General features: G+C 38.3%; 1 protein-coding gene across 3 annotated transcripts in view; it reads left to right on the top strand.

Moving 5' to 3' along the window:
- Window positions 1–15,038, top strand: part of AMPH (amphiphysin) — a 131,293-nt gene that overhangs the window by 42,484 nt on the left and 73,771 nt on the right. The window lies entirely within an intron of this gene.

Below are 15,038 nucleotides of genomic sequence, written 5' to 3'. Positions count from 1 at the left end.
TGGAAAACTACCATGAGGGAAGGCTGAAGTCAATGCATTTACTTTACAAAAAAAAGAGTAGACTGAACACAGGAATGACAAGTTTTCCATTTAATTTTTTATGAACTACTTCAAGCTGAACAGTGCTCAGTTTTTCCACCTTTGCCACCAGATGGATGACATCAGCACAGCTAATCTGCAAAAGGAAGAAGAGAGTCATTTACCCCTGTCCCGTGCTGTGCCAAGATACATAAGGTATGAAGACTGTTAATGTAGTGCCCTGTTACATCCAGTTGTACCAGCTGGTCAGCTGTGTACCACATTCCTGGTGATTTTCAATAATAGCCCGTCCATGCCCATTTCCTGTGGAAGAATGTCCTTCTGCCTTATCTGCAATGATGAAGACTTCTGCTGAGCTGTTCACTGAAGCATTGCTTCAGCCTCAATGCATATAATTTGCTTTTGAAGATTTTGAAAGGTCTCACAGCATAGAACTTGCTAGTGAGTCATTCCAGATCACCTTTGCTACTGTTTTTCATCCAGCATGCTTTGGTGACCACACTATTAGGTTATATGGCCACAGCATCCCACTATTCTATTTTATCCCAGTTCTGGAAGTGTAATTTTCTAAATTTCCTAGCACTTAGTTTGTGATATTTTTCTTATATGTCTTAACCCTCCCTCTGAATTGAACCTGTCCTTTGACCAGTTCCTGAGTTCTTTCATGTTAATCATGCTTCCACAGTGGTACATTCCTCTGACTCAGTGTTTGTACAAGTAAAAACCACTAAAAGGTGTCAGAACATGACTTCTGATGAGCAGTGACCCCAGAAGGACATAGCATCTCCCGCTGTAAGAGGTCTGGAAAAACAGACTTCACATACCAGTTCTTTTCCAGAATCAGCAGATATGTTCCTTTTCCTGACACCTTTTTTGCATGGAAACTGTAACCATTAGAGAGCTCTTGAATGTATTGTTTTTGCAGAAGCATGTGGAGTAGAGCAGGACTTCTGTTTGCTTGGCAAAGAAAGGACTTAACTGAAAAGTGGGCCATACCTGTGCTCTGGATGTTGCTGATCCAAGCAAACCGTATCTATTTCCATGTTCAGCAGCTGAGCTGCTAGAGAAAGGGCTGATTCTGGAGTCTCATTTCCAGACCCTGTGGGAGAGGATAGAGCTCTATTTGCTTGCAACATCTCATGCAAAATCTAGATGTCAGATCTGGAGCTCTTGACACTACCACAGCTGGTAGACCTTGCTAACATCAGTGTCAGTTCAGAGCTTTCCTTTTCTTTTGCCTATCATCCTAAAGTCCCGTTTCATTTGTATTATTCCCCCAACCTCATGTGTATGCATGAGTATGGTTAATTTTTTCCTTGGTTTTGAAATAATTTCTGAATAATTCCTTCAGTTACCAAAAAGCCATGACTTAGGGTGAATACGAAGAAATGATGCACGTGAACTCCTGAGAACAGGCAAGCTTATCCTCAGCAGCAATTAATGAGGAAAGTAGAAATACGTTGTGTTAGCTGAGCATCTTCAGAATACTTTGATGTTGTGAAAAATACTCAGAATATTTTGATGTTGATGTTGTGATTGACCTTCAGTAATGCAAAAATGTTGAGTAATTCTAAAAAGCAATGAGGTGGAAAACGGTAACTTTCTTCAGAAGTATTTGGCTAGCATTATGTGCTAATCAATGTTACCATACTATGGTAGCTTAATTATTCTTTTATAAATCTTGTCTTGGGATATTTGTGATTGTTATGAGATTATGCCTTCACAGATTCTTTTGGTAAGTCTGAAATAAATCTCTTGTGGATCAGTGAATATTTTAAAAAGCTATTTTGAAAAAAAAAAAAAATGAAATGCCTGGGTGACATCAATGATTTCCTGAGTTTTTAAGTTAATTGAACAAGTATGTATACTCTACCTAATTTTTCATGCTGCTGGGACATAATTTCCGTAATTATTTGAAACAGAGACTTAATTATCATTCCATCTACAGGGGAGTGAATTCATTTGGAGGTGTTATGTTGGTTCCTCTTCCTCTGGATGAGGAGAGAGGAGAAAGCTCTGGAGCACCTGAAGGTGAAGAATAGCTCATTATCAAATGCTGCCATGTCAGGCACATCATTGATATTTGGTGTGTAATATATTCATGATCTATGAAGAAACAATAAATTCCTCCACAGATGAACATCAATCTGGCAAATGTTTTGCAAAGTACTAGGCAAAGTTATCTTCATGTTCTGCGTTGCTATGTGTGGCGTGACATGAGACTGCCTAACAGGTGGTGAAATATTCTGTTGGCACTCCATCGAACCACACTGGAAACTTTTGGGTTTGCTTCTTCAGGGCTGTACTGTAAGTCCGATAATGAAGGTTACCCTGAGTCTGCATAGAGACATTCTGTCCTGGCTGGGCATTAAGGAGCCTCAGGGTAGGTAGTATCTGCACCCCTATGCATACTGGACTAAATGTGAGGGTTTCTTTCAAGCCTCAGCCAACACCTTTCTCAAGGAGGAAGAATATCTGTGAAAATGTCAGAGCTCAGTCTGGAGGAGGCAGTCAGGATTAGGCAGCTGTATTGCTACATTGAGCATATGGATTAATTTAGATGCCAAACTGCTAAGACACAAAAACAGTGGTAGCCTGCCTTGTAGATGTAACGGTGAAATGAAAGGAAAGTCTATTCACCTGTTAAGTCTTCAAGACTGCACAATGAGAAATGTGTGAGGTCTGTTACTACTCATATCAGGAATGGCTGAACTCCTGTCTCTGCCGTCATCACCACACTTACTGATGTAACTGGAAGTTGGGTTCTAAGAATGTGGATTGTAATCTTATTGCAGAGCTAAAACTGGAGCAGTTCCCCTGGACCTTGCAGATAGCTGATAGACAAGTATATTATATCAAATTGAAATCTCTCTTTTAGGTCAGATTTTGATTTCCTTCCTCTCCCATGGAAATCCTGATTTGTTCTGAAAGTTTTTATCTGGTTTTCTTCCAGGCTTCGGAAGTTACTTTCTTTTGTAAATCGCCCTTTATTTGCCTTTTTTGATTAGAAGTTACCTGGAGATGCCTATGATGCTATCAGGTTGGACTTACCAACTTCACATAAATCTACTGTAGGGACATTGTGTTTTAACACTAACACTCTTTATTTACTTAGTGCCAAAATCCATTTCTGTTATTACAAATTGTTTCAGTTTGGTGAGTTTAATCCAGACTGAAAGAAATTATTGTCCCTGGATCTCAGAACTGAGTACAGAAAATTAGGTGCTGCAATGTGGATGTAATGGGAAATAGCCTGAAAAGCATCATTACTTAAATTGAAATTCTGTTTGTTTGTTTGTTTTTCTAAGTTCTTTGATCCACTGAAAGCATACAGCCAGAGATAAATAAAATAAAACAGGATTCTGCTATATGTCCTCCATCAAACTGGATACTGGGAGAATACATGCACTTTTAAATTCAAGTCTGTTATATTGAATGTGATTTTTATTTTGGCTTTGTGGCTGTAAAGCTTTTTGCCTGATTGTTTTTTGTTTGGTTGCCATCAGGCAGAAGGAACGTCACATACTTGCTGTGATGAATCCAGAGAGACAATCTGTAAAGGACAAAGTTTACTTTTTCCAGGTAGAATTTAAATGTTTAATTAAGAAAGCAAAACTATGCTATCCACAGACAAATTAGTTTTATCTTTCTTCTCGGCCAAGGAAAAACTTGATTAATTTAAAGATAACAGAATGCCTGTCAGGTATCAGTGCTGAGGACTACAGTAGGATAAATTAATTAGGTTCCTTGTGCAAGGATGAGCTTTAGTGGTCTTATTGTGCAGGAGACAGGTTTGTTTATTTTATTGTGGCTGTTTTCAGCTTGAAAGATTTTTATCCTAAATGTCACTAGTTGACTTCAATGTTCTATTTACAGGAACTCAGAAATTAGTTTTGAAAATAAGTATATATGCAATCTACTATTTTTTGATAATTACTCAAACCCAATTTGGACCATTATTTTATTTTATTTTATTTTGAATAGTAATTCTTTTATAATTGGTTTGATGCCTCTTTTTATGATTTGAAAATGTGGTGATCGAGTGTTTTGAATGGCTGCTTTAGCTTTTTTTCCCCATTGCTCTGAAGTACTAGGAGTAGCAAGTAATTAGCGAAGGAACTAGCTGGTCACTAGGTTAATTTAAACATCAGAAGTGAAGTTATTATTAAGCACAAATCACAGCTTTTTGAGTAGGATCTTCAAGCAAATCAAGATGCTTTGCCTTCAGTACTGTAAATGGGTAAAGGATCAGATGGTTTCTGCTTTGAAAAGCTTGAAGCCCAAATAGGGCAAAAAAATGAAGAGAAGATTGGATAAATGAAGTTATAACATGAGCTAAGTGAGTTGTTATCAGGGTAGAAAATAATCTATTTCTCATTAATATATTTTGTAGGGAGTGGTATTATGGAAAGTATCTGCTCAACAGAAAGTATAGAGGATAAACCAAAAAGGAGCAGGGAAGTAGAGGAGCTGGTTAGAAAGAGGCAAATGAAAAGTGATGAGTAGAGTGTAACCAAGCCTGGATGCACAGCCAGTTTCTACAAGGCTGAGACACTCTGGTCCAAGTACTTTTCAGCCAGATGAGTAAGTTTAGGCAGAAGCAATAGCAAATGATAGGAATTTTTATTAATTCAGCAGAGTAGTTTTTTGATTTATTTGGGATGCAGTAAAGGACAGAGAAATTCAGCCAAGGATGTTACTGCTAATTGTGCTGGCAGTTAAATTTAGCTGCTCTTCAATGAAAATAAGTGATCAATCATTTCAAGAAATAAGACATCATCAGTAGCTAGAAAAGGGCAAGCAGATTGGAAAGACAATCTTTAAGATGACTTTGTTCACTCTTTCTCTTTCGTTCTGTATAACACTAATACAATAATCTGAACACAGCAGATTTCTGTATGATGCATCTCCATTTTACAGAAGGATGGCCTAGAGATTAAGACATGAGTGTAGAAAAATCAGGTCTGGTACCCAGCTTGTGATCAACTTCTGAAGTTGGCACAGAAGTTAACTTCTCTTTACTGTATCTTGTTTCCTCAATGGTAAAGTGAACAAAGAGGAGGTAGTAGTGCATTAATAGATTTTGTGAGGAAAAATAATACTCAAAAGTATGTGAGGATTGTAAATGGTGCTACAATATTAATAGCTCAATTCTGCTGCCCACACATACGCTGTTGGAGTCGTGTCCTGCCTTACCTCAAGCTGCTGCTCCAGGAGAAACCTCCACAGGACTTGTGTCATGTTTGCCACCTGCACAGTGGTGTTTGAGAGATCCTGTGCCATCTGAGTTGCCTATGGGTAGGCAAATGAATCAAACTCACAGTTTCTCAAAGTTGATTCTTTGGTTTTAGGTTGGTCCTTTTTATCTTACTGATTTTTCTCCCTTTTTTTTCTCTTTGGTTTCTCACTTGTGTTTTCCTCCCTTTAAGCTTTGTCTATGTTGTTTCTCCTTTCTTTCTATTTTGTTTTCCTCTTTAAACTGCATCCCTTTCAAATCACCTATCTGGATGCCCTTCCCTATTATATACAGGCTAATCACACAGAGCAGACTGTTGAAAACTAGTCTAACAGCTTGCCTCTCCGTAGTTTATTTTTTTGAAGTACACTGCGGTTCTTTGAAGCTGTGCTAGGCTTTCACTTTCAGTGGGGATAAGCACCCTTCAGAATACATGCAGAGAGCAATGAGCCACCCTACCAGGTGAGAGGGCCCCATAGCATTAAACTCCATGCAAGTTGTCAGAGACAAGCAGGAAAAGTCCCTACCAATATATTGCCACAGCTGTTAGCATCCATTCTCTTCTCACCAGCAAAACAAGACCTCATGAACTCCAGGTTCATCCTCAAGTCTCCTTAAATTCTCCATAAATACTACTGGCCAGCTAAGCTTTATTGCTGGACCTCTTAAAATCACACTTAAGCGGAACAATAGCCAACTGTTATGTTAAATTGTGCAAGTGTGCCCAGTTACAGTAGAGCGAATTTTCTGGATGTTACAAGGGAAGTGTGAGTAATGGTCTAGCATCGTGCTGCTCTGCAACGTGCAAGTCAGTACTCTCTCTAATGTACTTTCTGGCTTTAACCAAATGACCAAGGAATAATCTAGGAGTTTGTGGCTTCATTGTGAGAGGAATCATAATGTTGTTTATTTTGTGGATCCCTCTAGAGCATTTTAACATCGTCTGGGCCATGATGTACAATTAGATTCTGTAATTTGCAGAAAGGTTATTATAATCATCTCTCATAGCATAATGTTCATATTTGTCATTTAGACTGTGTAGAAAGAGCACATTTCCCTCTTTCAATTTTGATTAAGAGAACATATCTTATCATAGGATTTTATGCTTGTCTGATTATTATTTAGCTCTCTTCTCATTTGTTATGTAACTGTTCCCATGCATCATGGTATTTTACAACACTCAAATTGCGAGCAAACAAAAGCTGGCATTAAATTAACAAAAGAAAGTGTGCATGAGAAAAGTGAACCTTCATGCTTCTTGAAACAGCAAGTATCTCACCTGAGCTCAACAATAACAGGACTGTCCATCAATGCAAAAAATCCATCGGGAATTTAAAACATGACAATGCCACATCGAGAAATCATTGAAATGCAGTTTGTTAGAGTGTGGGAGGGAGTTCTGGAGAAGTGCCACTGCATACTTGCCTTGTAGCTCCCCTTGGCATCTTCTCTTGAGGAGAGGCTGGTAGATCAAATAGACACTTAGTCTGACCTGTAAAGTAGTTTTTATGCTCTTCCATCCTGGAGGATGCACTTGGTTCGTAGCAGCTACCATCTTCCATCGCCTGGGACATATTTTGTGCATTAATGCAGTTCAGGGTATGACTTTTCTTTCCTTGTGACCCTGTACAGTAGAAATCACCTCTGACATATTAAGACAGAGGTTGTGAACTCGCAGTCCTCCACTAAACATAAGTTCCCAAATTGAAGTTTGCTTTGAATCTTTTATCCTCATATATGATTTATGGTGGCAGACTTCAGCAATGAAATTCAGCTGTAAATGGTGGGCAAATAAGGATTATTGTGCCAATATACGATAAGAGCTGAACAGGAGGCTGGGGAACAAATGGAAGTACAATAATAGAGATAGAAGATACATTGTGTAGCAATGAGGATTGACTGCAATTTGTTGAATGATCAGGAATTTTCTATATCGTTAATACTGAAAGTGTGCACAGCAAAACGGAGTGATAACTACAGATTAGCTAGTGTTGACCTGGAAACCTGAGCTAAGTTTAATCATTTCTTAAGATTGGTAATGGAAATGATCCAGGCTGCAGATGTTCAAGATGAGGAAAAGGAGAGTGGTCAGAGAAGGATGAGAGTATGGGTATGTCTCGCAAGTCTTCTGCTTGCTTCTCTGTCTGACTGAGATTTACTAAATTTATTGGCCACCTCCACTACAGTTATTTCTAAATAAATAAATAAATAAATAAATAAATGAGAAAAGTAATTTGTGTTTTAGGTTGTAGAGTCATTGTTTGCTCCTTAATGATTTCAGGCATGTTTTGTTAATGATCATTGCTGTGTTGTACACACCAGAGGATCTTCTTGAGACTTCAAAAACAAGCTGGAGCATCACCCTTCCTGGTTTGGCTCCCGTGTTCAGCAGCAGGCCTTGGGATGCCTGGACTGGTTTTGCTATAAGCCAGCACCACATGAAGCAACTGCTTATCAGTCAATATCTTTATTGTAGCATCTTTCTATGTTTTCTATATTAGTCATAGTAAAATGCCCAGTGTTCTCTTTAAAATGGGTTTTCGGGCTTTTGATATTCTCTCAGTGAAAAAGGGACTCTTTCACAAAAGTTGAGTAAATATTAATGAAAACTGAGGCTTGCACAAATATTGGTCACTCTCAGCCGTTGTTTCTGCTGGATTGCAAGGGTGGAAAAGCAGTTGTACAAAGGTGCGCCATAGTTATTGGAAAATTTACAGCTGTACAGTGCAGAAAGTATGAAATTCAGTCCACCTCTTGGAAAAGAGAAGTGATGGAGCCTGTTACACAGGGGCCATGGTGGGATCAAAATCTCAGCAGAATTGAAACTGAGCAATACTCTGTTAATTCAGAAATCTTTATTTTTACTCAGTGCTAAAATGTTAATTTATACTTACTGGGTATGTTTGGTTGCTGATCTCCTTATTTTACTAAATCCTGATAATGTTATATATGGTATGGTTTCTGGCTAGATCAAAAAAAAAAAAAACAAACCACACCCTAATTTGTGAAGTGCTTGCCTTGTAACTCAGTTTCCACAGCTCTAATAATAATAAGCACTTTGCACAGATACCCTGAGGCTTTAACTCATATTCTATGTAAATTAATTTCTGCAGAAATGAATACAATACTTCATATTTCTTGTATATAATCCTAAATTTGCTTTAAAAAATCTGAGAGACAATGAAGAAAAGGACTGTAAAAAATTTTAACAAGTTTCTAGGGAATCTTTCATTTATTCATTTGCTAATTAGAAAATTCTATCTAATTCCTGTGAAATACATTGTGTGTAGTTTAATGCTATTATGTGATAATCTTAAAACTTATCTCTTCCTGTCTTCTTTTTTTGACCATCTTTTGTTGTGTCTGTGCTGATGTGAAATGGAGGCAGAATAAGACTCCAGACTTTGACATCATGATAAAATAAGATATACTTTTGGGGTGGCATTTAAAAAAAAAAAAAGATTTTGAGTAGTTAAATATGAATGTGACCTCTTTGGAGAGAAGACTTTTCATTAGTTGGACTAAATGTTTAGGTACATCAGTTTAACACTCAGATATCTGTAATCCAATTCACATTCTCCCTTTGCCCGTCTTTGCAGGGGAATGACTGAGGAGCATCCTTGTACTGATTCCCTCTCTCGTTTTGCTTCAGCTACCCATGTGCTAATGGTGAGGAGGTGGGAATCTCATGTGGCTTCGGCAAGTCTTGAGTATTTGTTCTGTTTCTTGGGTTTAACACCCTGCTCTAACACTCGAGTGAGAGTCAGTGGATATGTTTTGCATTAGTTCTGTTCCAGATTTCATGCTTTGATATGTTGTCTTCCAAGCTAGCATTTATTTCTGGAACAAACAGGGTTTCTTCAACTTTGTTCCTACACTTCGCAAATACCAGCTGGGTATCATGGATCATGCTTAGCTTTTTTAATTTGACACTTTTTTTTTAACGGTTTTATGACATTGAATGCTTTATATATCATCCCATCATGTGAAACAACTTTATCTTAACATTTTAAATTTGGAGATGTGAGTTCATTTTCTGTTTGTTTGTTTGTTTCCTGTTTGGGTCCACCTGGAATTTCTGTCAGGCTGTGGTAAGCTGGGGTTCAGCTCTGGGGCCCCCTACATAAGAAGGACATGGACCTGTTGAAGTGAGTCCAGAGGAGAACCATGAGGATGCTCAGGGGTCTGGAGAACCTCTCCTATGAAGATAGGCCAAGAGAGTTGGGGTTGTTCAGCCCGGAGAAGAGAAGGCTCCAGGGAGACCTTAGAGCAGCCTTACAGTACCTAAAAGGGGGCCTACAAGAAAGCTGGGAAGGGACTCTGTCAGGGAGTGTAGTGATAGGACAAGGGGGATTGGCTTTAAACTAAAAGAGGGGAGATTTAGATTAGATGTTAGAAAGAAATTCTTCACTATAAGGGTAGTGAGGCACTGGCACAGGCTGCCAAGGGAAGCTCTGGATGCCCCATCCCAGGAGGTTCAAGGCCAGGCTGGATGGGATCTTGGGCAACCTGGTCTGGTAGGAGGTGTTCCTGCCCATGGCAGGGGGGTGGAAATGGGTGCTCTTTAAAGTCCTGTCCAACCCAAACCATTCCATGATTCTATATGTTCTCCTTATGACTTGTCATATACTATTTCGTAGTTGGGTAAGTTGAAATGTAATCACATTTACGTCAAACTTATCCTACTGTATTTCTTTTTTTCTCTTTTATTTTTCAGATGTGTTCTCATCATGTACCTCGTAAGACACTTCTTTCAAATCTTGTATTTTATATTGAGCAAATACTTTTTTCAGCTTTGTGAGCATATGCTGAAATCCTTATGAAAATTTGCACATAGGTGACTCTCATATGGTTTCTTCTGAATAGTCTGTTTTCATTTTAATCAATTTCTGCCCAGAATTACCATCCTGAAACTACTTTGGGAATCTGCACAAATTATTTATGCATTCTGAGTTTCTTTTACAGGTTGTAGAAGAAAAAAATGATTGTATTTTAAAAAGTGTTGTAGAACAATGTTGTAGGTGCATGAGTTTGCATCTGCTGAGATCCTGAGCGCTTTGCTGTTCTCTAAAGATTTAAGGTAGTGACTTCATGGCAATGGTTTTTGACTCTCAGAAGTGTTTGTTTTGCTTTTCATACTGGAGTTACTCTGTAATATCCTTAATTAATGATACCTGTGGTAGGTTAGATTATCTTAGTCTTTTCAATCTGGTAAGTCTTTGTGAATTTATGATAAAGTCTCGCCCTGGGTATTCCTCTCTGAGCAATCCTGTCTTCCTGCCTTGAGTGATTTTGATTGTGTCTGTTATTCTTTAAGAATATGGATGTATAACTGGGGGTGATGTACGTGGGGATGTCTGATGAGGCTACTAGCAGTTTCTGTTCACTCTGATACTGCTGTGCAGGGAACTGAGCTGCTCCTGAGGCAAATCCCGGTTTCCTGTGATTTAGATCGGAAAATCAGTTTCTTTCTTTCTCTCTCTACTTATTTATTTATTTATTTATTATTTTTTCCCTTGAATTACCATAGTTTGGGAAACTATTTTAGGGAAAGATGGATAGGCCCATCATGGTCACTGCCTCAACCACTATTATAACACTGTCATCCTTACCACAAGACATAAGTTTTCAACATAATCAAGCTTATTCAGTCTTATCTCTTTTGTTTTGTATCTACTATATTAATTTCCTTTCTTTGGCATATTGCAGACACTTAACTTCACAGCCATTGTACAATTGATCATTTTAATTCAAGATAAGCAAATTATTGACTCTTTCTTCCTAACAGTTAAAATCCTCACATATCTGAAATGTATTATTTTTGGTAAATGAAAGTGCTTAAATGACTTAAAATAGGAAGTGTTCAGTCTTATGTCCTCCAAAATGGTTACTGAAGATGCAACATCCCCGAATGGAAATATGACATTTATGAATATCAGACAATGCTTGATGTCCTTCCCCAAATGTTGTGTTTGGGTCAAATCTGTCATTTATCTCAGTACCGCATTACCAGGCAGACGGTTTCTGTACATGTATTCACTCAACAGAATTGAGACCATCAGATCAAATTTAGCTTCTACTTCATTTTCTTAATAATTGGACTTAATTATTTAGTTTGTATATTTTTAGCAGCAAGTTGGTTCAATACTGGTATTTGTTTTAGATCCTTAGCATAATTCAGTGCATTAAGCATACTGTACAGTATCACATTTGGAGATCACAGTTAAATCAGGAAAAAAAAAAGCAACTGTTTCAATTTTTTTTTTAATGTTATTTTAACAGAAGACTTACTGGTAGTTGATTTAGGCTAATTAAATGAAATATGGGGTAGGTTTTTTGCCTTTTTTTTTTTTTTTGGATAGGGTGAACATGTTCACCAAATATTTTTTGCTGTCTTCAGACAACTGCAGAGTACTTGACTGTAGAATGTTTCTTGATTCAATTCATGTCTGCCTCATCACTTTTTCTATGTAATTTAAATAAAAATTTAAATGGTATAGGCTGTTGATACACATTGATGGATGTTCCTAAACCTAATCCCAAACATTATTTCTGTGTTGCCATGCTAAGAATATATATGTTATATATTATATGTTACATATTATATGTTATATATTATATATATATACTAGCTACCTGCCCTCCTTGTGTCCAGGGTGCATTCTAGCTCTATGGACCATGAGATGCTCAGCAATAGCTTTGCTTCATTTGCCTTTCCTTTCCTTAATGTCTGAATCCAAATCCGCAATATGGGTAAGTGACCACATGGACCTAAAATAAAATATTATCTACTTAACTGTCCAGATCTCCTTTCTTTGGCACATTGTAGAGCGCTCCAATGCTGTCGTAAAGCACTATTTACTCGCCCTTCTCCTGTCCTCAAGGGCCACCAATAAACTGAGCTATTCCTGTTACTAAATCTAATCCTTGTATAGAAGGGTGGTTGAACTAAGGCTTCAGAGAGAGGTTAGGCACATGCTGCTCCTGTGCACAGCCTTCATTTTACCTTTAAGGACCATCAGATGCATTCTGGTGACCTGGACACTTCAAACCAGCTTTCTCTTGACCAGTATCTAAGCCTAATGCTAGTAGGCTGATTAAAGAGGTGATCACATGGGAAACACAATAAAGTGTTAGGTCCATGCCACATCCTAATTCTTCAGGGTGCTGGGTATTTGCTACTAACCTGGAGCTGTCTACTTTCCTTTTTGTAGCCACAGCCCTAGCCCTAACCTAGACCCTAACTCTAATTTTGACCCAAGATCTCCATATAACAAGATGAAAGATGTGTCTGAAATTTATTTCAGCCTGTCCACAGGGAGGTTGGAGTTAGAAGAATCCATGTGTAATGTAGATAAGCCTTCATCTAGTCTTCACTCTGTTCCAAAGACACCCTATAAGTACGTGACCAAACTGGGTCATAATAATAACTCAACTGCAAACTATAGACTTTTGACAACAGACTTCTGCTTTAAGACAGAAGTGCACAAATGAGTGCTGAAAGGTTCAGCAGAGATCAGTTTGAGGACACCTCAGTCTGGTGTCCTCTCTGACTAGCGGTAAGTTATGGTTACAGTCAGGAAAGGGTTGGTTGTAAAAGGCTGTGCTATTCATTCAGTGGTCAATGTGGCTAGGTGAAGGATGGGAGCTAAAGAGACCTCTGAGGAATGGCTTATTCCAGCTTCAGTCTGCTCAACTGTCTCTCTATGGGGTCATGGGGTTAGTGTTAGGGTTAGGATTGCATTTAGGAAAACAGTGAGTGAGCCCTAGTTGTCTGTGTGTATTGCATGGGCTGCAGGACTTCAGTGAGGGTAAGTATCACAAGTATAGTCAGCTAATGCCAAGCCACTGGCCAGTACTTTGAGTTCCAAACGTGTGATACTCCTGTAGTGAGCATTTACATTCTGATTTGGGTTAGGATTAGGAAAGCTGGGAAGCTATGTCATTGTATGTTATTAACCCTGAATTAAAATTAGAGTTGCTGTTTGCAGAAGACAAGTTCAAACACTGCCTCTTAGTCTCAGTTGAGAAAAATACATGAAGAGAATTTAAAAGTAGCAGATAAGATTAAAAAACAAACAGGAAAAAAGTTGAGGTGCTGTAAGAGGTAGGTTGTTCCCTTCTGAACCTGAGCATGCATCTGGAGATATGGATGTGTGCCATTAGTATCTTGGGAAAGAGGAAAGAGTTTTTCATGACAACTTTTTTGCCCTGTTTTGTTACTTATGTTATGGATCTTTCTGACTCTAATTAATGTGCCTGCACTTGTTCCTGTGAACACAACTTGAATGTATTGCCTTGGCGAGGAGGCTTACCTGACAGCCGGTTCTTTGAAAAGGAAATGTTGGATTTTCAGAGAGCCGCCTGGCGCAGATCAAAGCCATGCTGCAGCTGGGGGCAGGCTGTTTGGCTCATCGGTGACAGGGAGCATTGTGAAGTCCTGTGATGATTTGAAATGTTAAATTAAATGATTCCTCTGTAAAGCCATCTGTGATACTTTTTTAATATTTTATGAAGAGATCAGTGATGAGAGCACATGAGATTTTTGGGAATTAAATGCAACCCAGAATGCCCAAATGAGCCAGGGGAATGAAAAGTTAAAACATAGCTACAGGCAAGAAAAGTCTTTTTTTTTTTTTTTCTTTTTCTTTTTCCCCCTCTCAGATGTCATTCTTTCTGTCTTTCTGCTGTAAATATGTCAAAACTTCCCTGAAGTTTCACATGTCACTTGCACGGGTAGTGTTGCATCACCTTTGTGATCATTTTTATTCCTGGTTTCCACTGTGGCAGTGCTCTCTGCACCTTTGTGCACCCCGGTTTTTGTGGCTTCAAGCTGGTTGGGGTTGAGAGGCAGATGGTCCGAGTCAAAATATGCCAGGACTGGGACTGTTTGTGTTTATATATGTGTTTATACTTGGACTGCTGATGTATTTGTTCATGGCATCAGCTACTTTTTCTTTTTGGGGGGGGGGGCGGGGGGGAGGAGGGATAGGGGGAGGTGATTTTTTTGTGTGTTTGTTTTTTGCTTTTCCTGTGAAAATGGAAAGTTTGGTTTCTTTGCCTTGGGAGAACAAACTAAATATCACTCCCTGATATGTTTTATCCCTCTAACAACATTCTATAAAGTTTTGGGGGGTGTTTGACAAGAAAGGTAAAGCCTAATTGCTCCTACATGTAAGTCTTTAATGTTAAAATGAACTGATAATGCTTTGATTTAATAACAGAATGCATTTGTTGTAGTTAAACAGAGTGTAAAGTGTAGCAATATCCAATTACTTTTGAGATTACTATCACATGAATAGCCCTTCTGCTGACATATTGCAGTATATTTATTACCTAGTATGACAATCCACTTCAGAATTGATGGGGGGGGGGGGGGCAAATATGAAACAGTAAAAGTTTTAAATAAGCATTAGCTCTACCAATTTCTCATACAGCCTTAAAATTTTTCATTCTCATTTTGCGCTAAAAATCGTGCAGATACAGATAATATTGTTGGACATAATAAACCATAAATAGTAGAAAAACTTAGCAGAACTTGATTTTTTGCTCTGTCTGAATGGGAAGAGAACTTGCTTGCATTGCCAGCAAATTTTATTTCATTCTTCCTTGTTTTGAGACCCTGGGAGTCTCTGCTAAAAGAAAAATTGCTTCGTTAAAACAAACAAACAAAAAACACACATGCACCCCTCCCAGGAACTCCATACTTTGAAGTAGGTTTACACACATCATGCTTCTGCCCATGCACACAAGATGCTTCTCG

This window comes from Anser anser (assembly GCF_964211835.1).
Source record: "Anser anser genome assembly, chromosome: 2".
Taxonomy (NCBI): domain Eukaryota; kingdom Metazoa; phylum Chordata; class Aves; order Anseriformes; family Anatidae; genus Anser; species Anser anser.
This window is presented reverse-complemented; position numbering and strand designations above follow the sequence as displayed.